This window comes from Gorilla gorilla, chromosome 10, assembly GCF_029281585.2.
Source record: "Gorilla gorilla gorilla isolate KB3781 chromosome 10, NHGRI_mGorGor1-v2.1_pri, whole genome shotgun sequence".
NCBI lineage: Eukaryota > Metazoa > Chordata > Mammalia > Primates > Hominidae > Gorilla > Gorilla gorilla.
Window position 1 is genome coordinate 80,371,866 of NC_073234.2, and position 23,267 is coordinate 80,395,132.

Below are 23,267 nucleotides of genomic sequence, written 5' to 3' on the forward strand. Positions count from 1 at the left end.
ATGTGATGAGAGAAAGTTCCCGCATGTGGATAGGTGGATTCGGCTCCCGGATGGTCTGGAACATCGTTAACTCATACAGACTGATTCTGGCCCCAGTTCAAACTTCTAAGCCTTTGTTCTTGAGGCTCAGAGGATGGCTTTGAAGTTCAGGATAAAGCTCTTCCAACACACCATTACCAAAGAATAACCTTTTGATTATGATCTCATGAAAGTATAATCAATAACTTACATAAGTTAAAACCATGGCAAACAGTGACGGTTCTGTAATTGGACCTTTATGAATTCCATATGTTACAGTCTCGGCATTAGCTAACAGTCCTGCATAATACACATATCTCTTCCCCAAACATAGCCGCTGAACTTTCTTAAAAGGCTATGAAACTTTTCACAGCTACTGTCAGCCTTGAACTCTTCAAACCCCTAAGCATGGGTGTAGTACCTAAAGGGCACGATTTTTGGAAAGTCTGAAAGGACAAATATTTCTCCCAGATCCAACAAACACTCATTTGCGGAAAGCAATTTAATCAAAGACAGTAACTTTTTACCTAATTGCATGGCTTGTGTACTTTGAAAAACATATCGGGGGGAAAATACTTTTCCGACAAATCATTGTTAAAATATAAGTGAAAATATATTCATTTAGCAAAGACACGCTCTCATGTGAAGATCCCAAATGCCTGGGAAGCCATTATGTCATTAACCACATTATCTAGGGTTTATATTTGTTTTCTCTTTCTCATTAAATGAAATTGCATTATTAGCAAATTAGAAACGTGGGTGTTTAATGTAGCTTGATTGCCTTCGCTTTGGGAGGAAGGGAAGTAAGCATGAAAAAAACAAAACCAACAGAATTTTCTGATCTAAGGGGGCAACAAAGAAGTCTGAATTGAAGGAGCACTTAATGACAGAATAAAAGATATCCAAGGAAAGATTAGTCCCATCTTTTTGTACTAAACATGAGATCTTTAAAGAGAGATGAGTATATTGCCAAGTGCAATAAATAAAGAGGGCACACATCAAAGGAGTTATTTTTGTGTCTTGGCTTCTTCTTTCCCAGTAACTATTACTAACTTCCCTCCCACTCCATCGTCACCTTAGTGAGTTTTGTTACCTGTTATCATGGATTCTCCTCCTCCTCCTTCTTCCTCTTCTTCTTTTTATTTATTTATTTATTTATTTACTTATTTTGACAAGGTCTCTCTCTGTCACCCGGGCTAAAGTGCAGTGGTGCAATTTTGACTCACTGCAGCCTCCATCTCCTGGGCTCAAGCCATCCTCTCACCTCAACCTCTGCAGTGGCTGGGACTACAGGTGCATGCCACCACATCAGACTAATTTTTGTATTTTTTTTTTTTTTTTGTAGAGGCAGGGTCTTACTATGTTGCCCAAGCTGGTCTTGAACTCCTGGGCTCAAGCAATCCTCCTGCCTCGGGCCCCCCAAAGTACTAGGATTACAGGTGTGAGCCACTAGTGCCCAGCTTGAATTTTTCTTTATTTTGGAACATATTTGAAAGTTGCCAAAGCCACTTCTGAGCAAATTTATATGTCTCTAGATTCTCTAGTTCAAAATAGCACTCTCAAGCAATCCTTGTGGCTCTACTGCCACTACAGAGAACTTTTCCTCTTGTAAATGTTAGTATCTTTCAAATTAGAAATACTCACAATACATTCATTGTACTCATTGCATTAAAAATATGATATTTGGCCCCATATCTCCTCTATTTGATTATAATTCCTAGAAGCAGAGATGATAACTATTTATCAGTCTATTTTCAATAGTCTGGTTTATTTTGTAAAGGTAATTTCAAATGTCTTGCACACAAAAAAAGGATGATCAAAGAAAACAAGTAATACCAAAGGGGAGAGAGATCAGGTTTTTGAATATCTTCAGTTTGACTATCTTTAAAGAAAATATCAGTGAGCTTGTTAGGGCCCCATTTGTAATAGAAGGAAATAGGTTATATAAAGAAGAAAAGAAAAGAAACAGATCGTGCTCACTTCGGCAGCACATATACTAAAATTGAAACGATACAGAGAAGGTTAGCATGGCCCCTGTGCAAGGATGACATGCAAATTCATGAAGCATTCCATATTTTTCAAAACTTAATTCAAGATGGATTACATACTTAAATGTAAAACCCAAAACCATAAAAACCCTAGAAGAAAACCTAAGCAATACCATTCAGGACATAAGCATGGGCAAAGACTTCATGACTAAAACACCAAAAGCAATTTCAAGAAAAGCCAAAATTGACAAATGGGATCTAAATAAACTAAAGAGCTTCTGCACAACAAAAGAATCTATCATCAGAATGAACAAGTGACCTACAGAATGGGAGAAAATTTTTGCAATATACCCATCTGACAAAGGTCTAATATCCAGAATCTACAAGGAACTTAAACAAATTTACAAAAACAAACAACCCCATCAAAAAGTGGGCAAAGGATATGAACAGACAATTCTCAAAAGAAGACATTTATGTGGCTGATAAATATATAAAAATAAGCTCATTATCACTGGTCATTAGAGAAATGCAAACCAAAACCACAATGAGATATCATCTCATGCCAGTTAGAATGGCAATCATTAAAAAGTCTAGAAACAGCAGATGCTGGCGAGGATGTGGAGAAATGCGAATGCTTTTACACTGTTGGTGGGAGTGTAAATTAGTTCAACCATTGTGGAAAGACAGTGTGGCAATTTCTCAAGGATCTACAACCAGAAATACCATTTGACCCAGCAATCCCATTACTGGGTATATACCCAAAGTATAATAAATCATTCTATTATAAAGACACATGCACACATATGTTTATTGCAGCACTATGTACAATAGCAAAGACTTGTAACCAACTCAAATGCCCATCAGTGATAGACTGGATAAAGAAAATGTGGCACATATACACCATAGAATGCTATGCAGCCATAAAAAGAATGAGATCATGTCCTTTGCAGGGACATGGATGAAGCTGGAAGCCATCATTCTTAGCAAACTAACACAGGAACAGAAACTCAAACACCGCATGTTCTCATTCATAAGTGGGAGTTGAACAATGAGAACACATGGACATAGGGAGGGGAACAACACACACTGGGGCCTGTCAGGGGTGGAGGGCAAGGGGAGGGAGAACATTAGGAGACACCTAATGCGTGTGGGGCTTTAAACCTAGGTGACGGGTTGATAGGTGCAGCAAACCACCATGGCACATGTATACCTGTGTAACAAACCTGCACATTCTGCACATGTATCCTGGAACTTAAAAAAAAAAAAAAGAAACAGATCAATAGAAAAAAACTCAATGTATCCAAATCAGTAAAGCTGATGTAATCTGATTCATGATTTGTGTGGATGTATGGAAACTAAGAGCTCTGAAAACTGGGCCTCTTTTATTCACCTTAAAAAAAAAAAAGAACAGCTCTGAGAATTATACACAAGTCAGTATCAATATTTGTTTTCATGGCTTTATTAATAGCTAGATGAACAACCTAGACATCAACATAGAGTCACAAGATGCAAGCCGTGCCATATTAAATTGATGTCTTTGCTCAAAAGAGAGGACAAGAAACAACAGAGATATCTACCTCCATTTCAAAATTGATATTGATTCCTTCCTACATGGCATAGTTATAAAATGAGAAATCTAGCCTCTACCATTCTAGGGGATGGCTAAACAATAGATTTAAGAGTCACACCCAAAGCAGAAACCTATGTCAGCCTGGCAGACACACTGGGTGCTATTTTATTCAGGTTAGTCTCAGAAACCAATCTATTAGATATTCTTGTTAGTGACTTTGACAAATACAAATATGAAGATGCTCAAGTTGCCTACTTCTTTCTCCTACTTTTCTCACTCCCAAGTCTTATCATTTATTCATACTAGTCTACGTTTCTTTTCCTGATCCCTCCAAAATCACTTTGTTCCAAAAAATCAAGTCCTTCCTCAACATTTATTTCTAAATTATCTCCTGACCAGAGAGTGAATCTTTCCACAGAACTCTTTCTGTTGCCATTTTTATAATTACCTTAGCATTGTCTTTTATGTATTTCTGTCTTTGGTGTCTTCCCTTAATTTTCTTTGATTGTATCATATCACTTTGTGTGATACGATTAGAGGAAATTAAAATTCAAAATGTTCTAGTATCATACAGGAAAAACATGTTTACTAAATGGAAGAAGTGAGGAAGAGAGGAATTGTAATTCTAGGATTGGCAGATTCTGGTGAAAAGAACTCATCTCCAAGAATAAGCCAAAGTTATAAAACAAATTAAGAGAAGGACAATAGCACATCAGGGTTAGTACATGTTGTGCTAGCATAATGTCTTTCCTGCTCCATAGGCAGTGGATAAAATAAGTCAATTTATGAACACAGACTTTTAGAAATAGGTTAACATAGGGTCAGGCCAATTTTTCAAAGTCATGTAAAAATAGCACTATTTTTAAACATATATATTATCTGACTGTTAAACACTTTTCAACTCTGTTTGAAAAATCTGTATCTGTAGTTCCTTTTGATGCTCTTGGAATGTCCATAATAAGGAATCTCAGAGAGCTTTGTAAACAGGCCAGTCTTCACAAAGCCCTTCTAAGGGAAAATAGCAGATCACAACACATACCACTTTAGAGCCGGAAAAATTCTAAGAGATCATATGGGGAAGTGGAGGGCTAGGCAGGTTAAGTTACATTTCCAAAGCCCCCCAGTCAGGACTGGCTCAGCATGCTTTCCATGATATCATATGGCTGCCACACCAACCACTTCCGTTTTGCTATTGTTCAATACCTACTATGTCCTGGGCATTGTGCTGGGCAAAATGGATCATGGCCAGAACTGAGTCACCAAGTAGTGCTTGCAACTAGCCCACTCAGCTACTGCCTCAAAATTGAACATTAAAGTCTGTGTGTGTGTGTGTGTGTAATGGATAACACAAAAACAGATCAATGGCCTTCCCCATACTCCATTCCAGAGAAAAACTGTAGGCAACTTTTTCTTTCCACATTTTATGGGACTGTGATATGGTGATGTTGTATCCTAAGACTGAAGCACAGTGAAAAACCCTGCTCTGGTTGTCAGAAAACATGTGCCCTTTAGCCAGCTCTATTGCTAACTCCCTCTGGGAAATCAGTCATCATTTCTAGTCCTTGGTTTCCTCATCTGAAAAATAAGGTGGTTCAACTAATCTTTAAGATTCCCTCCCTTCTAAGAGTTCAGAATTCTAAGCAAGCCCTTAGCAATTTCTTCTAAGATTTAACATGGAGTCCAGAGCATTTGGGAAGAGAATATAGCTCATTCTGCATACATACCTAAGTAGAGAATTTACGGACTCGATATAGACTTAGGTCTTAAAGTCCCAGCATAATTGTTCTGTGCTCTTAGTGACCTAAGATCTAATAAGCAATCTTCTCAGAAACACATGTGAACCTAGAAATTTGATGCACAAATCTCTTTGGAGACATATCTTTGCCTTTATCAATTCCTGATGTTTTCAAAATGTGTAGAAATCTTTTGATAGCCAATTTATGAGATTACTTAGAGTGAGCCAATGGGAATGACTGAGAATGATTTCCCTCCATCAGACCTGCCCATTTCCCTCCTATTTGCCGCATGTTCACTGCAGCAGATTTTGCTCAAATAAGCCACGTGATGCTCCTGCCTTTGAAGTGGCTACAGAAGATGCTCTGCAGCAGAGAGGCCAGCAGTCTATAAACAATAATTTGTGTATGCCTACCAGGCTCCCCTTCTCCCCAACCCGCCACCTTGAACTGTTGTAATCCATAGAGAGCAAATTTAGCAGAAGTTAACAGACACTTCAAAGCCTGAAACAGAGTCTTTACTCAGATATCAAGACTGCTGGTTCAAGTGAAGCCAGCTCTTTGGCTGCCTGGGTACTTTCTCCAAAGACTCTCCTATATCTACCCTTTCCTCTTCTTCCTCTTGGATATACAGCTCTGGGAGCGCTGATTAGCAAGTTTATTTGCCTTTTCTTTTACAAGCACCCATAAGAATGTATTTGTTGGCTCAGTTTCCTCATTTTTATACAATGTAGCATACACATTCTTTCTCTTCAAAAGTGCTATTTTCCAGCCAGTAATGACAATAACTCTTTAAGTTTTGACGTTGATCTACTTGTTAATCCCACTCTACTTCGTCCTTAAGAAAATTGAGGAAATAACACCTCTGAGCATTAGGAGAATATGTTATTTAATATTAAAAACATTTTTAAAGCATTTCTATAAAAATAAATGTCCCAAACTCTGTTATTTTAAAATATTTATGAATAAATGCATGTGCACATGTATATGAAGCATACAAAGAAACTCATAAAAATATTTTACTCATTCATTTAAAAGTAGTAGAAAATATGCTTCCTTATTATGTTCAAAAGGAACTATTTGGTTTATTTTTTAGGAATTACCTACTAGTTTTGTATTTGTAGGCTAGAAGTATAATTTATAGTGTAGCATCTATCTGATGGGTCCCGTGTTCACAATTATAGTCATCCCCATGCAAAGCCTCTAAACTTGAGGGATCTTAACAGCCCTGATGAAAAGGGAGATCACTCACCTACCACTTACTGATCCCCCACTGCCCCCTACAGTATAAAATTCCCACTGAGAAAAACTTGTCCTAACTGAACAAAAATGTAGGCACAAATCAACGATTATCAATACTACTTGGAAAGCTTCATTTGGAGGATTTTTTAAAAGCGACAAAAGCATACTAAAAAAGAGATTCTTGAATAATTCTGTTGGAAGTATGGAGTAGTCATTACGAGCCATTCAGCAATAACGTATGTGCCAAGAGCCCGTAGAATAATTGGCAATTTGACTCAGAAATTCCACTTCTGGAACTCAGTCTTATGGCAATAATCCTTATACAGAAAAAGTTTTATGCATCAAGTTGTTCTTCACAGTGTTACTTGTAACAGTAAATATATATATATATATATGTATATAAAATTTAAACAGAATGTTTAAATAAACCACAGAATAGGGCCAGGCGTGGTGGCTCACACCTGTAATCCCAGCGCTTTGGGAGGCTGAGGTAAAAGGATCATTTGAGCCCAGAAGTTCAAGACTAGCCTGGGCAACATACTGAGATCCCATCTCCACAAAAAAGAAATAATAAAATACCACAAAATATTGTGTAGCCACTTAGAAAAAAAACCATGTTTACCGAGTATGTGATAACATGGGAAGCTACCCTACTGCCCTTAAGCAAAAAACAAACAAAAAAGGACACAAATCTTCTTAGGTGAGTTAACTATATATGAATGCTCTTTTCCCATTCTTCTTTCTCCTTTTTGGTATTTTCCAAATATTTTTAAGGGTGTGCTAATTTATGATGGAAAAATGTAATGAACTTAAAACTCAGTCAGGATTCATAAAAAGACATGGTTATATCCAGGAAATTAAGTACTGCAAACTTTAATGAAGTTCCAGTTTATGTTCTTGGTGAGTAAAAGGTTTTGCAAGTTATAATTACTACAAAGACAACTAGCAATATAAAAACCTCAGTTTGTAACAGAGGGACTAAATCTCAGAGTCAGTTTCTCAGTTGTTTGTAAAGAGCCAAGCCAGGAATAAATGTCATGAATATCTAGAAAGAAGCTACCATTTGAGGAGGTCTTACAGGATAAATATTAGTAATATAGCTGTTCTGTCTACCAGCCTCAGAGTATAACTCCTAAAGTCTGTTTATTAGTCAAATTGAAGACACTGAAATCAAGCTAATAGAGAAACCAGACAAAAACTGCCTAAAATTTAAGAAATTTTATTAACATTAAAATGGCAAACAGTATTTTGAAAAGTTAATTCTGCTCAAAATTTGCTTTATTTTTGCTATAAGCAATTGTATTGTCCATGCTATTTTTCTTGCTGTGATTTAAATTCAAATGCAAAACTAAGAACAATGCAGAAATGATAGTGACCAAACATAAATCACAGACATTTTAGAGTTGAAAATAAAAAACCCTTATAATTTACCAATGAGGACAAGAGTGAAATACTTGTCTGAGGGCTCAGATAGCTGGTGTGGGAGCTGGGCTGGGAGACAGGTCTCCTGAAGTCAGCTCAGTGTGATACTCTGAGTTCACAGAGTGGGACACCATTCACTTAGAGTGGCATTTGGGCATCTTGCCAGCATATCCCCCAGCTTGGGATCAGGAGGACCAGCTTTCTTTGGCCTAATGACTTTCACCTAGCACTAACAGCTCATTAATATAAAGGGAAGAAAAGACCCTACTTTTTCATTGTCTACTATGTGTCAAGAATTTTGTACACATTATGCAACTGCATTTTGTTGCCATTGTAAAAAGTAATTTAATTATTTCCTTTTAGTACTTTAAGAAACTGAGGCCCTCAAGAGTTTAGTTGATCAAGATTTAACCTGTGCTGCCTTTTGCTTCTCTTTGATAGTAACTTCTTTCACTGGTGGGCAGGTAAGACAGAATACATGGTATACTGGTCAAGGTTCTCCAGAGAAACAGAACCAATAGGAGTTATATACAGAGATTTCTTATAAGGAAATTGGCTGACATGATTATGGAGGCTGACAAGTCTCATGATCTTCAGTTGGCAGGCTGGAGTCCCAGGAAAGCCCATGGTGTAGTTCCAGTCTGATGGCCCTTAAGAGCCAGTGTTTCAGCTCGAAGGCAGTCAAGCAGGAGTTCTCTCTCCCCATAGGACGGGCAGCCTTTTTGTTCTACTCAGGCCTTCAACTGATTGTTGGAGACCCACCCACATTAGGGAGGGCAATCTACTTTATTCAGTCTATGGATTCAAATGTTAACCTCATCCAGAAACAGAAACTCCCTCAAAGACACACACAGAATAATGTATGTGACCAAATTATCTGGGCACCCCAAGGCCCAATCAAGTTGACACATAAAATTAACATCACACATGATGTTTTTGCCAGTATGTTCAGCTCAGGGCCTTGGACTAGGCAGGCAAGGTCCCCAGGTTGTGAATTTATGGAGGCACTCATTCCTAGGCTCATACAAGCACGCTGAGTGCCTTGCTTGCTGTGCCCTAGTCCTGGCCCTCTGTTCCACCCAAAAGAGTAGTTTCAATCACATCTCTTAGATTGCAGTGTTTTATATTGGGTGGACAACTATCTATAACCAAGTAAATACCATTCTAGAAAAGCCTTGGATATATAGAGTTTCTGAAAGAGTGGATGGCAAAAAAACATCTAAAATATCAAGTACAAAAATAGATGATGGGTGAGTATTTCTATGTTTACTATGTAATGAAATGGAAATCCACTTATATTTTCCACTCAAAATGTTTCCTTATAATTCAAATAGCATTTATCGACTGGGCCCTTATATATTTTTATTGAAAGGCAAAAGCATTTCTATAAATCACGAACACACAAATCTTTTGTGCGTTATAGAAAAATGCACAACTATTAAAGATTAGGTTTGAATTATTTTACTTTTGGCTAAAGGCCACTTACTGTAAATTATCAGTTATTCCTCATATTTAGTTATCTAAAGTTTCACTAATGCATGATTTTTCCTTACTTTTTGGGAGGACTGAATGAACTTAATGGGATAAAATAAATGAAAGCATGTTTTAAATGATTAAGTACATGAAAGGCATCATTACTGTTAGAAGAATAACAGAACAATGTCTTACTTCATTTCAGGAGAGCTGTACCAATTTACACTTTGCCTCTCAGTTTATGAGTGAATGCTTCCTCAAACTCTAGACAATATAGGACATGCAATAAACTCTAAACTCAAGCCTGCAGATAACTGAGAAACTAGATAAATGTTCAAACTTTGGGAATCAAAAATATTCCACCAGTCTGGAGCCAAGTGGATTTTGTTCTATTTGGCTTCTAAACTAGATCTTGAATATGATGATTTGATATATATAGGACTCTACAAATGAAACTGCGTTTTTAAAAATTGATTTGAGTGGACAGGTAGGCCTACCCTTGTGTAATATGGAGGTAAAATAATATACATATATGTACATGTACCTTGGCATTTGACTGCTAGAATTCAAACCCAGGCTCTACAGGTGACTAAGGTGTGACCCTGGGCAAGTTACTTAATTTCCTTGTGCCTCTTACTTCTCACATGTTTAATGGAAATAAAAATAGTGGCTTCAAGCCTGCGTGATTTGGTGACACCCTGTCTCTACAAAAAAAATTTTAAAAGCCAGGCACAGTGGTGCATACCTCTGGTCCCAGCTACCTGGGAGGCTGAAGTGGGAGGATTGCTTGAGCTCAGGAGGTTGGGGCTGCAGTGAGTCATGTTCATGCCACTGTAATCCAGCCTGGGCAACGCAGCAAGACTCCACCCCACCGCCAAAAAAATGAGTGTTTTTAGCTCACAGAATTGATCCCAGTAATAAATGAGATAATCCACGTAAATTACCTTAGAAGAGCGGCTGGCAGACAGTAAATGCCCCATATATGCCAGTTCTTATTATTAGGTTAAATCACATAAAATTCAAGCATTTTGACCTATGAAAAAAGACAATTTCAAGCAAGTGCAACCATTATTTACCAAAGCCACTCTATTTTAACTTCCCCTGCAGGTATAAACTCTTCTTGGTCAAAGTCTTTATTTAAACTCACCCTCCACAGCACACAGCAGGATACCCTTCATATGCATGCAACAGAATGTCTAAATAAGATGAAGATTCAGAAATATCCTGATTTCAAAGGGCTGAAATTGCAATTCATCATGGATTCTGCAGTCAGACTACCTGAGTGTACATCTTGGCTCTACTACCTACTAGCTGTGTGACCTCAGGCAAGTTATTCAACCTTTTTGTGATCCAGTTGCCACTTTTGTAAAATGAGAATATCAGTAGTGCTTATCTCATAGGGTTGTGAGAATTAAATTAGATAACGATGAAAAATAATAAGCACAATGACTGGCACATGAGCAATACTTAATAAGCATTAGACATTTTCCTCTATTTTCTTCTTCTACTCCTCCTCCTTCCACTCCACCACCCCTTCTTCTTGTTTAGTTCACAATACAAGGCTTACAGGCCAAAATATGATTTTAACATTCTGTAAGTAAGTAAATTTCTAATTCTAGCAATCAACTCTTTTCTCATTAGAGCATAAAGAGTGAAAGGCCAGTAAAGCCTATCTGTAACAATTTTATACTTTTGATAAGTATTTAGGAGTCAGGGCTTAAGAAATGCAAAGCTGAATATATGAAGTAGCTGAAGAAATTGGGGGTGTTTATCATAAAGAAAAGATGATTTAAAGGGGATGGGAGCTGGTTTAAAATGCCTGTGGTCTGATTTCAAGTACGAAAGGGGTTAAAACATACTCCAGTGGCTCCAGAGGACAAGGAGAGAACCAAGACCAGGAATTACTGATGTGACCAGGAGAATAGGAGTAGAGCTCCAATTGGGATTTTGGGTTCAGCTGTGTCTCTGGTGGTCTGTGGCACCCACTGGCATGCATGAGATGCCAGGGACCCACTAATGGGGAGTTTGTTTATGCAGCTGCCTAGGAAATAAGGGGGAAGGAAGTTAGAGGTACACATTTGTACTGAAAGATTCTAAGGCCTGGCCCTAAGGACCAGGCCTGATTTCTACGGGGACATGGGCTGAAGGAACTTAACATTGGTGTACTTCACTGGGCTCAAGGTATTAAGCCATGCTACCTGTCTGTTTTGTGTTGCTGTAACAGAATAGGCTGGGTAATTTTAAAAGAGTTTATTTAGCTCTTGATTCTGGTAGCTGGAAAGTCCAAGGGCATGGCACTAGCATCTGCTTGGCTTCTGGTGAAGGCCTTGCATTGTGTCACAATATGGCGGAGAAGCAGAAAGCAAGCAGGTGTTTGCAGAGTAAGGGAAATGAAGGATTTTGTGGGGGCTTGGACTAGTGCACCAGGGTGTAGCTGAGAAGGCTTGACCCACTTTCTAAGAACCCACTTTCATGGAAACTAATCCAGTCTCACGAGAGCAAGCACTCACCCACTACTGTGAGGGTGGTACCAATAGATTCATGAGGGATCTGCCCCCATGACCCAAACACCTCCCACTGGGCCCCACCTCCCAACACCGCCACACTGGCAATTAAACTTCAAGATGAGTTTTTGCAGGGACAAACCACAACTAAACCATTGGACTGCTTTAGGTACCAAGTGACAAAGTTCAATGCCAAATGAGGAAAGGGGTAGACTCTTCTCCATTCTGCGCAGGACACCAAGCTGTTCTGAGGCCATAAGCCCTGTAGAGAATACAGGCCAGCTTGACCCTTGAGTGTTTACAGCTTAAGAAGCATGGACAGATTGCACTCAGATCTGAGAAGCAGACTTCTCACCAGTGGCACCATGGGTCAGGATATCTCCATTCACGATGGCATATGTGGAACTCTTCCAAGGACTCACAGAATTAGCTGGTCTTTGCAAGGGAAAAAGTATGAGTAAATGAAACAGAATCCCTGCATGAGCAGTAGAGGGGACAGGTTGGCACTTCAGAGTATAAATGCAAGGTAGGAATCTCCAAATGTAAGCCCACAGGCTGGTAGAGTCCAGGGATATTCAAGTTATACTGGGAAGACAGATTTGGACTCATTATAAAAACAACTTTCTATGATTAACAGAATCATATATATATATATATGATCATATATATATATAATTTTTTATTTTTATTTTTTATTTTTGAGATGGAGTTTCACTCTTGTTACCCTGGCTGGAGTGCAGTGATGTGCCTCGGCCCCCCCGAGTTTCAAGTGATTATCCTGCCTCAGCCTCCTCAGTAGCTGGGATTACAGGTGCTCGCCACCACGCCTGGCTAATTTTTCTGTTTTTAGTAGAGATGGGGTTTCACCATGTTGTCCAGGCTGGTCTTGATCCACCTGCCTCGGCCTCCCAAAGTGTTGGGATTACAGGTGTGAGCCACTGCACCCATCCCAAAAATATATTTTAAACCCCAACTTAATGAGCTCCCTGCCACTGGGCATGTTCAACCAGAGGCTGAGAGACCACAGTTCATTGATACTTTGGAGAAAGATTGAGCTCACTGAGTTGGATGAGCTCTGGAATCTCTTCCAACTCTGCTCTTCTGTGTCTTCTAAAGATACAGCCAGAGAAGGCAAAGAAGAAATTGGATGAACATGGAGAGATAACTCAAAACTTGACTTCTGCCTAAATTTGAGCAATTACTTAAAAGAAAAAGAATATGTAATCAGTGTGTAATGAATCATTCACATTTTTAATGAGGATAAGTTCTAACTTTTGATGAGTTTTAATTGTATCAGTGGCAATGAATTTGGGAAACTTTATTTTCCAACCTACTGAATATAGTAATGAGCTATTGAAATGAGTGACATAAAGATCACAAATGGGCTTCTGTTACACAGAGAGCACCTGCAAGCTTAAAAAAAAATGTTGAGATGAAAAATTCCATAAAGAAGTAACTTTTACATTGCCATCTGCTGGTTACTGCTATAAGTGACAGCAAATATAAATACAACCTCAATCCTAATTGAGTTCTAACTGTGAATAAAAATATTGATTGCTTCAATGTGCTTCAAACATGCAGGAATCAGAGTAATTCTACATGTCTATTGGGATCCATCTGGTTGTTGTCTAAAGCAGGAGATGTCCTGGCCTGGCACAGTGGCTCATGCCTGTAATCCCACCACTTTGGGAGGCCAAGGTGGACTAATCACTGAGGTCAGGAGTTCAAGACCAGCCTGGCCAACATGCTGAAACCCTGTCTCTACTAAAAATACAAAAATTAGCCAGGCATGGTAGCTCCTGTAACCCCAGCTACTCAGGAGGCTGAGGTGAGAGAATCACTTGAACCCAGGAGGTGGAGGTTGCAGTGAGCTGAGATCACACCATTGCACCCCAGCTTGGGCAACAGAGCAAGACTCCATCAAAAAAATTAAAAGTTAAAAATTTTAAAAAAGTAGGAGATTTCCTACCTGGACTTGCCTTCAGATGTGAATCCTCCCAGTGGCACATCCATTATTGATACTGAAATAGACCTTGGAAACAAGGCATCCTAATAAGCACTAAAATATAGGTTTATTTAGGCCTGCCTTCAGCTCCCACAAACAAGTTTCCTCAAGAGTTGTTCTAGATGTTTCATTTGGAAGAGTTGACTTGCTCTGTCACCTGGTGGTATAGTGACATTTGTCATATTCATCTCCAAAGAATTAATGGCAAGTCGAAGGCAGACTATAGTAGGCCCAATTATCTCAAGTACATAAAAGCCATGAAGTTAAGCAGAGCAAAAGTTGTTCCACTTGTTAGTATCTTAGTGTGACAGTCTCAGAGTGTGCTCTGAAGAACACCAGGAACCCTATGCAGATAATTCACTCCTCCCCCAGCCGAGTTAATGCTCCTTTCTCAGTACTTTCATAGCACCTTCTTCATACTGCAATTACAATACGTTTAATATTGTATTGTTATATGAGTTATATCTGTTTCCACATTAGACTGTGATCCCCTTGAGAGCAAGCATCATATCCAATTTACATTAGTCTTGTTCATGTTCAACCTAAGCTTTGGTGTTAGACAGGACCTGAATAAATATTTACTGAGTGGAGGTCAAAAGAAGGAAGGGCGATAGGGCAGATGAGAAGGGGAAGGAGGATTCCCTCTTCAAAATCAATGTTTCCATTCTCCACTTCATGTCTTAGCTTCAGAGTCAAATTTTTTTCAATTGTCTACCAGCCTTTGCCATCTGAATGTTCAGTAGAAAATATGTATCCAGGAATTTCCAAATGGATCCCCATGTGTTTGCAGCCCAAACTGTTCTGCCCTTGCTCTAGTTATTGATTTCTTAGTTAAGACATCATTATCCATGCAACAATCTCAAAGTCATCTCTATTCCCTCATTTCCATTAACACCCATGCTCAATAAGTCCTGTCGATTACACCTCCCCTCCCTCTCCACTGCCTGCCTTGGTTCAGGTGCTCCTCACCTTTCATGGTATCTCAAATAATTTCCTAATTGGCTCCTTGTCCTTAGTCAAGCATCCCATCATCTACCTCCATCTGTCACCAAAGTTACCTCTCACAGACAGAACTGTTGAATATTCCTGGACTCTACCAGTCAATAGGCTTACATTTAGAGAGTCCTACCTTACATTTATACTCTGAAGTGCTAACTTGTCCCTTCTATTGCTCCTGTAGTAACTCTGTTTCATTTACTCCTACTTTTTCCCGTGCAAAGACCAGCTAATTCTGTGAATTCAGATACAACATTATTATCTACTTTTAAGCGTTCGATGGCTCTGATTATCTATAAGACAAAGTCAACTGTGGCATACCTAAGGTGTCATAATCTTTCCCAAACTTATTTCTTAGACCCATATTCCTCAGTTCTGTTCCATAAAACCTAACTGTTCTAAATAATTGTCATTTTCCAACTACACCAGTGATTCTCAGTTATATGTATTTCCCTATGGGTTATTCATTATACTTAAAGTGCCCACCTCAGCCCCACCCTCCTTGGCCACTCTGCCTACTAAACATCTTTCATGACTCAGGTCTGCTGTTACCTCCTTGGTGATGTCTTCTCCAGCAGATAAGTAATTGCAAATTTACCTAATCAGTAGCAAAATCCTCTAGCTTTATACTCTCGTAGCATCTTTCTTAGGGCATTATGGCCTATATGAAGTCTCTCTACAAATTAGGTGAAAGTGCCCCCTCTGGACAGAGGCAGCTCTGTATCCAAACTTGAGAAGTGAGGTATGGGCTGGATTTCAGCTCCAACTTGCCCCTTTGGTTGGGTTCCCATATACATACATAATACCACAGTTATTATGATTGCTTTATTGATGCCACAGTCTTCTCCCCAGCTGGTGACTTCCTGAAGCCAGTTAGATCAGTTAAAGCTTGTATTCTTAGGACCAAGGACATACTAAGCACTGACAAATGTTCTTTGAATTGTTACTTTTTGGAATGAGAAGATATTCCAAAAGTTGTCAGAGCAGATCTGAGGAAAGTCTCTGAAGTATATAAATATGTGCATAAGTGTTCTTACCTATGTGATCTTGGGCAAGTAACTTAATTTCTTTCTTCTCTTGTTTCCTCGTCTACAAATTGAGGAGAATAAGAAATGCCTGTCTCAGGGTTACTATGAAGATTCACTGAAGATTCACTGTAAAGCACTTAGAAGAGTGCCCGGCCCAGAGTATATACCATGTAACTAATGACAGTAATAGGATACACAAACGGTATTTGGAGATGAATCTTTTTAAATTTGGCAACAAACAATACAATTTTGGAGAAGAGAATCTTTATGCTTTGATTTCTGAAAATCTGGAGACAGATCTTGCATTTGTATAAAGATATTACCATTAATGTTAAATGACTGAAGTTGTTTTACTTCAGAGATAGAATCATAATATTTTAGAATTTGAAAGTTTAGAGATAATCCAAACTGCTTTTCTTATACATAAAAGTGTTAGGGCCTAAATGGGTTCAGTGACTTTTCCACAGTGTTTCTCCATCTGTCCCTGACCACATGTCCAGCCTCATGTCATCATCCCTCCCCTGCCCCCTGCCCCCTTCCCCTGGCCCCCAATATTCTCCTTTCCACACACCAAGCCCCAGCCTCATTAACATTTCCCAGAATGCACTTTCACAACTCTGTTGACCCTGACTGTGGTAGCTTTTCTCCCTGTGCCTTCCTCCCATCTCAGCTCATTAAACAGCTTCACAAACATTCTTTGAGCTCCAGTTCCACTGTTACATGTCTCCTCGGTGAAGCCTTCCTCTACTCCACCAGCCCAAACTAGCTGCATCCCCCTCTGTGCTCCTAGAGCTCTGTGTTCATACATCTGTTTCACACTTATCAGAGCAAGGGCTGGATCCTAGCTGCCCAGGTTTAAATCCCAGCTCTGACACTTACTAGTTGTGTGACCCTGGTCGTCTGTGCCTCCGTTGCCTTATCTGTCCAAAGGGAATCATAATGAGACCTACCTCACTTATTCATTCATTCAACAAATAATTATCAGCTGCCTACTATGTACCAGGAGCTGTTCCGGGACCTGGAGATATATGGTGAACAGGACCAAGTCCTTGCTCTCATGAGCTTACATTGAATGGAAAAGTTAATCAATTAAAACCTATTATAATCAAGTATTACCATTATTCTAAGAGCCATGAAGAAATGTTCAGCAGAGTAGGAGACTCAGAGTGATGGAAAGAATGGTGGCTGTTTTATTACAGAGGGGAGTCAGCGGAAGCCTCTCAGAGGAGTGACATTTAATCAGAGACATGGGGGAAGCCAGGGAGCAAGCCCTGCAGAAATCTGAAGGGAGTGCATTCTAGGCAGAGGAAACTTCACGTGCAAAGGCCCTGAGGCAGGAAAGGTGAGCCTGGGGTCAGGGGATAGGATAGCTAACAGGGCTACTGCCAAGTCAGTGAAGCAGAGCAGAGAAAATGAGGCACTCCTTGTTCCTGGCACCAAGATTTTCAGATTTTTATCTTCTAAATATTTCTCTAACCTCTTCACCCCTGATCTCCTCTCAGTCCCAGATTTCTCTCCTTGCAGTTGAGCTACCCTCAAAACTACCCTCCACCCTGTGATGAGATAATCTAAACATGTATCTCCAACCCCATTTTCCGCTCCTTTCTACTTTTTCATTATCTGACCTGCCACTGCCTATAGACTAAAGTCCCAGATGCCTTCACATGATGGACAAAGCCCTCTAGAAGATAGCCCTGGTTACCTCACCACTTCCTACCTTGTACTACACACTCCAACCACACCAAAGTACCAGTTCCCCCAGAAAACTATATTTCTGGTCTCTATGCCTTGCCTCAAGCTGTTTCCTTTCCCTAAAAACCATCCCCTCTTCCGTGTTTTTGCTTGGCTAACTCAATAGTGAGACTCAGCTCTGGAGTTACTTTTCCTCTGTGCCCACATCATCACCTGGGAATACTTCAGTACTTCCACTTTCCAGGAATTGTTAAGGGGATATGTTTATGTATCTGTCTCTCCAGTTAGCTTCTAATTTTCTCAAGAGCAGATAACTGGTTCTTAATCATGTTTTACCCCCATGGCATGATTTGTGTTCTGGCCCAGGGCAGCTAAGCAAACTACATTCATCTCCTTTCTCATGCTGCCAGCTTAGGAACTTACCCTCCTGCCACTGTCCCTTTGTCCCAGGCCTACAGTACATAGCTACCCTGTGAGATTTTATTCAGATGAATGGGTTTCAAAAGATGCCTAACAATTTCCAAGATTCTTTCATCACATTCATCCAGAAAATCCAAAGAGAAGATAAAATGTACAGCTCAGAAGGACAGACATCCATATGTCTAGCTGAGAAAAACAGGGAAGGACAGTAATTGTCCTGTGACTTTAGAGTTTGTGCTAATAGTAAGTTTTAAAAGGAAATCAAATATTTGAAGATGCAGGCTTATTTTAAATAAATCCATTTCCAGTGTTCAGCTTCTCATTTTGTAAACTTAAGGATCACTTGCCAACTTTAATTTCTACACTTCTCTTGTACTTTTCCTGGTACTTAAAAAGGTAGTGTAGAAGTTGAGAATAGATGCTAAGTCAATGTTTTCCAATTAACATATTATTTTCCTTATTTAAGCTCCCTTTTATGTTATGTTCAAAGTTCTAGACTCCATTAAAAATGAAATTATTTTTAGTTCTATGCACTTACAAAAAGAATTTTTTTACAGTTCCCTGCTCTAATCTCACACACACACACACACACACACACATACACACCATCCTGGAGCTGAGACTAATCATTGCAACTCTTTTGAAAGTTTATTAAGAAAGAAGAGCTAAATGAGGGTTGTGGAAAAACTGTTGCCGACCCAACAGATACTCAACGATTTACTCAATACAAATTTGCAACATATTGAGTTCACTCTCTCCATAGCCAAGAAGAGAGAAACTTCCCTGAGTTGTTTCTATCTTCTACTTCTTTTCCCCCAGACTCTCTCTCCATTATTTGGCCCTGACCTCCCTTCACTGGGCTTCCATTACTTCTCAGATGAGATACAAAGCCCCTTATGATCACCCAGAATATGTTTTCCCCTCTAAGACCTCCAAGCATTAGGACATCCTGAGCTCTTCCCTGGGAAGGCATTTTCCTCCCTTGCTGATGGGACTCATTCTTTCGGATTAATTCAAACATCACTTGCTCAGTGAGCTCAGTGAAGTAGCCCTGGCTCCCTTCCTTCCCCAGGCAGGAAGAAGAGTGGCTTCCTTTGGCCACCCAGCCAATCCTGTACTTCCTAACCTCATTTGGATGAGTGAGATTAATATTTGTTTTCTAGAGTACAAGCTCCCAGAGGGCAGGTACTGGGTTTATTTCTCTTTGTATGCTCTGCACCTGGCTCTGTATTTGTTGATTGAGTGCTTGAGTCGGAGAGAAAGGCTGCACGGGAGAACAACTTGCCATCCACCAAGGTTCTATAGGAATGTAAGCAAGTTACTCACATGTAACTTTACTGAGTTGGCTAAATTACTGCAGTAAAAGAAGCCCTGAACTGATAAGGCCTCCTCCAGAGGTCCGGCAACAGGATAAGGGACATTTTTGCTGAACTCAGTCCTCAAAGTTTTTCCCTAACCACACCCATCTTATTCATCAGGGACAGTTAAGTTAAATCAGTTTGATCCAAAACAAAATGCTTTATTGGATATCATACCTTTCTGCTTCACCACAACAATTTCAAAGATTTTATTTGTGCAAGCAATTTAGAATCAGGAATAAATAGGGAGGGTGCCAGCAGAGGGTTTGTTTACGTGCTTTTACACCACCGTGAAAGGAAGACATAGCAGAGTTTACATTTATGCCATGTAAATTGCCATAGAACCAGATGTGGCTTACAAGGTACCTTGTAACTCATCTCCTCTAAGCAATAAAGGCTTTTTTTTTTTCCTTCTGGCAAAAGTTTGAGAAACTCACTGCTGTTTTCTATCAGCAGATACAACAGATGGCTGGCACATGCCTGCTTTGCTAAATGAAATGGGCTCTCTGCAGAATTACTCTTTGATCCCTAGTGGCATGTCTACAACACCACAATGCAAATACCACAGCATAGCAGAATCTAAACGTTAAAGGTTTAAAGCTGTGCTTTTGATATGAGTACCTCCTGAAAAAAATCATGCCCACAGTATGTAAACATACTCACATTCCCACTTTGAAACCATGGAACAGGGGTCAGAAAATGAGGCATTTCCTCCATTTGGTGACATAAAACCACCACTAAGGTATGACAGCAAACCCCAGGAGTGCAAAGGTATGAAACCACTTGGGTCATAACTACCAAAACAATCATAACTCTATTAGGAAAAAATGTAGACAGTACACATTAAGGGATTTCCATAATAATAATGTGTTACCATAACTGCAGGGTTGGAAAGAAGTGTTTAAGGGTGTTTGGCAGTTCCTTTGAAGTTGGAGAGGGAATTCTTGAATTAAAATTTACCCTATCTTTTTTATTTTTTTTTGGTTTACGTCAAGGGGAGAAAGGGAAAAAAAACACACTTTTAATATAAGTCTCTAACTCCAGTCCAATGGGAAACTTGAGAGTGCAAACTGTAGCCAATTTAATGGGACCAGTGTTACATCACATCAAACACCATATTACAGAAACAGATCAGTAGGATGATTCTGTTTTTTATAAAATTAGCAAATATGTGAGTCCATTGTCAGAGAAATGGCCTGTTTCTGTTTTCCCTTTTTTCCAGTGGTACTTTTCTCACTTTAAAGCTGAATTTGGATGATACTGACTGGAATCATTCACAAAGACACCAGTATCCAGACAAAGTTCTTAAGCCTTTGTTATATTTGACTTTTAAATTATTATTGTTGTTACTTCTGATAGTTTTCAATAATTCAAGAAGGTTTTTAAATTGATAGGGAGCTACGCTAGTGTCACTAACTCATTTGTAATAAACCTTACATGTTGGAAAATGTTTCACTTGATACGCTTTCTCTTGAGCATATCTAATATTTTCTATTTTCAGTGGTTATATATAAAAACGAAGAAACACATTCCTGCAGTTTAACTCAATAAAGTGAGTTATTGTACGGTATATACATGACCTCCCACATCCCCAGGGCAGCAGACAAAATTCTCCTGTTCTTTTCCTGTATCCACAGCAACACTTCAGTTTTGTTTTTAAACATGTGGAGATTCAGAAAAATGAAGGTACCCCACTGACTTTTAGTAGTTATAAGAATTCTGCACACTATACATGATAAAAAGCACACTTTAGGATCTGGACCTGTTGGTACAGATGTCTAGAGCTTGCCTAGCAATCCAGCTGTTGGGTTTGAAATTAATATTGGTTGATTATCATCACCCAGAGAATTTCTATTCCATAGACACCAATTTCACCCCAACCCTTGCCATCTATCTTAGAAATCCAGGCCCTTGGTCACGAGGAGGTTGGAAAACTAGTACAGATAGCTCAGCATAAATCCTTTGTCATTGCTAAAAAAAAAAAAAAAAAAAAAAAAAAAAGCAACATCAAAAGGGATGCCCTACTAACTAAGTACTAGATTCCTAGTACCTTAGCATATTTATGCAGGTGATAGAACGTATTATAGTTATCAGGATCAAATCTATGTGACCTTTGTAAGTAAAGATCTATTTATATAATCTACATAAATAAAAACCTTTTGGCCTTACACCAAATTGGTTCATATGGAAATCAGTAGTGGTATCCTAATATTCGATTCTGATTTGTCTAACAAAACTTCTCATTAAATTTTTACTTGAAAGCCATTGGGCTTAGAAAGGGTTATTTTCCAAATAAAATGTTTAATTAGTGCCTTATTTAGAAAACTAAAATTGCTGCTCATGGCCGCTGCCTGTCTCAAATTTAGAGAAAAATAATAAAGCATGCCTCATTGAAAGATATCTATTGAAAAGTTTTATACAAGAATAAAGAGTATTTTCCATTAATTACTAAAAATCCATTAAGGCTAAGCTTTTGCAGTAGAAATTCTTCTCTCATCTAAAAGCCTTGAGAGGAGGCATGTCAGAAAATGAGTATCAGAAGGTTAAATGGAGGCAAAGTTGTCCATGAGAAATGGGAATCGCAGGGAAAGGGAGAATTCATGAAACATGATTTCAGGCAAGAAAGATTTGGGGGGACCTCAAAAGAATTTGATGAGAATCTGATGAGCATTAATAAATTCTTTGGTCTCCATAGTTACGATGACCCATGAAAATCACTGGTGTTATCATTTTGTTGAGTGATAAGTAGTGTAAAAATGATACCAGATAATAAAGTATTTATAATACAAAACATCATACAATTTTAAACTCACACACTGTTTATACACATTTGATGTAAAATAATCTTTTAAATTACAAATGAATTCATTGTAGAAAAACCAAAACATAATAGATGAAGATGTAACTGGTGTTTACATCTTGGAAGATCAGATGTTAATTTTTTCTATATCTGCCAACATATTTTGTAATGGAATCAAACAGAATATACTATATTATACACCAGGGGTCCCCAACCCTCGGGGCACATATCAGTACTGGTCCATGGCCTGTTAGGAACCAGGCCGCACAGCAGGAGGTGAGCAGTGGGCGAGTGTTCCCCAACGCTCGCATTACCGCCTGAGCGCTGCCTCTGTTAGATCAGCAGCGGCATTAGGTTCCCATAGAACTGTGAACCCTGTTGTGAACTGCACATGTAAGGGATCTAGGTTATGCACCTTTTATGAGAATCTAATGCCTGATCATCTGTCACTGTCTCCCATCACCCTCAGATGGGACCATCTAGTTGCAGGAGAACAACCTCAGGGCTCCCACTGATTCCACATTATGGCGAGTTGTATAATTATTTCATTATATATTACAATGTAATAATAATAGAAATAAAGTGCACTATCCATGTAATGCACTTAAATCATCCTGAAACCATCCCCCATCCCGTTCATAGAAAAATTGTCTTCCACCAGGCGTGGTGGCTCACGCCTGTAATCCCAGCACTTTGTGAGGCTGAGGCGGGTGGATCACAAGGTCAGGAGTTCAAGACCAGCCTGGCCAACATGGTGAAACCCCGTCTCTACTAAAAATACAAAAACTAGCTGGGCATGGTGGCACGTGCCTGTAATCCCAGTTACTCAGGAGGCTGAGGCAGGAGAATCGTTTGAACCTGGGAGGCAGACGTTGCAGTGAGCCAAGATCACCCCACTACACTCCAGCCTGGGCGACAGAGTGAGACTCTGTCTCAAAAAAAAAAAAAAAAAAAATTGTCTTCCGTGAAACCAGACTCTGGTGCCAAAATGGTTGGGGACCACTTTTATAAACTACTT

General features: G+C 39.2%; 1 protein-coding gene and 1 non-coding gene across 2 annotated transcripts in view; one reads left to right on the forward strand and one right to left on the reverse strand.

Moving 5' to 3' along the window:
- WIF1 (WNT inhibitory factor 1) overlaps window positions 1-23,267 on the reverse strand; it is a 68,917-nt gene that overhangs the window by 41,082 nt on the left and 4,568 nt on the right. The window lies entirely within an intron of this gene.
- On the forward strand, window positions 1,991-2,097 carry LOC115930400 (U6 spliceosomal RNA). The gene has a single exon (XR_004067025.1). It is a non-coding gene; the product is annotated as a U6 spliceosomal RNA (small nuclear RNA).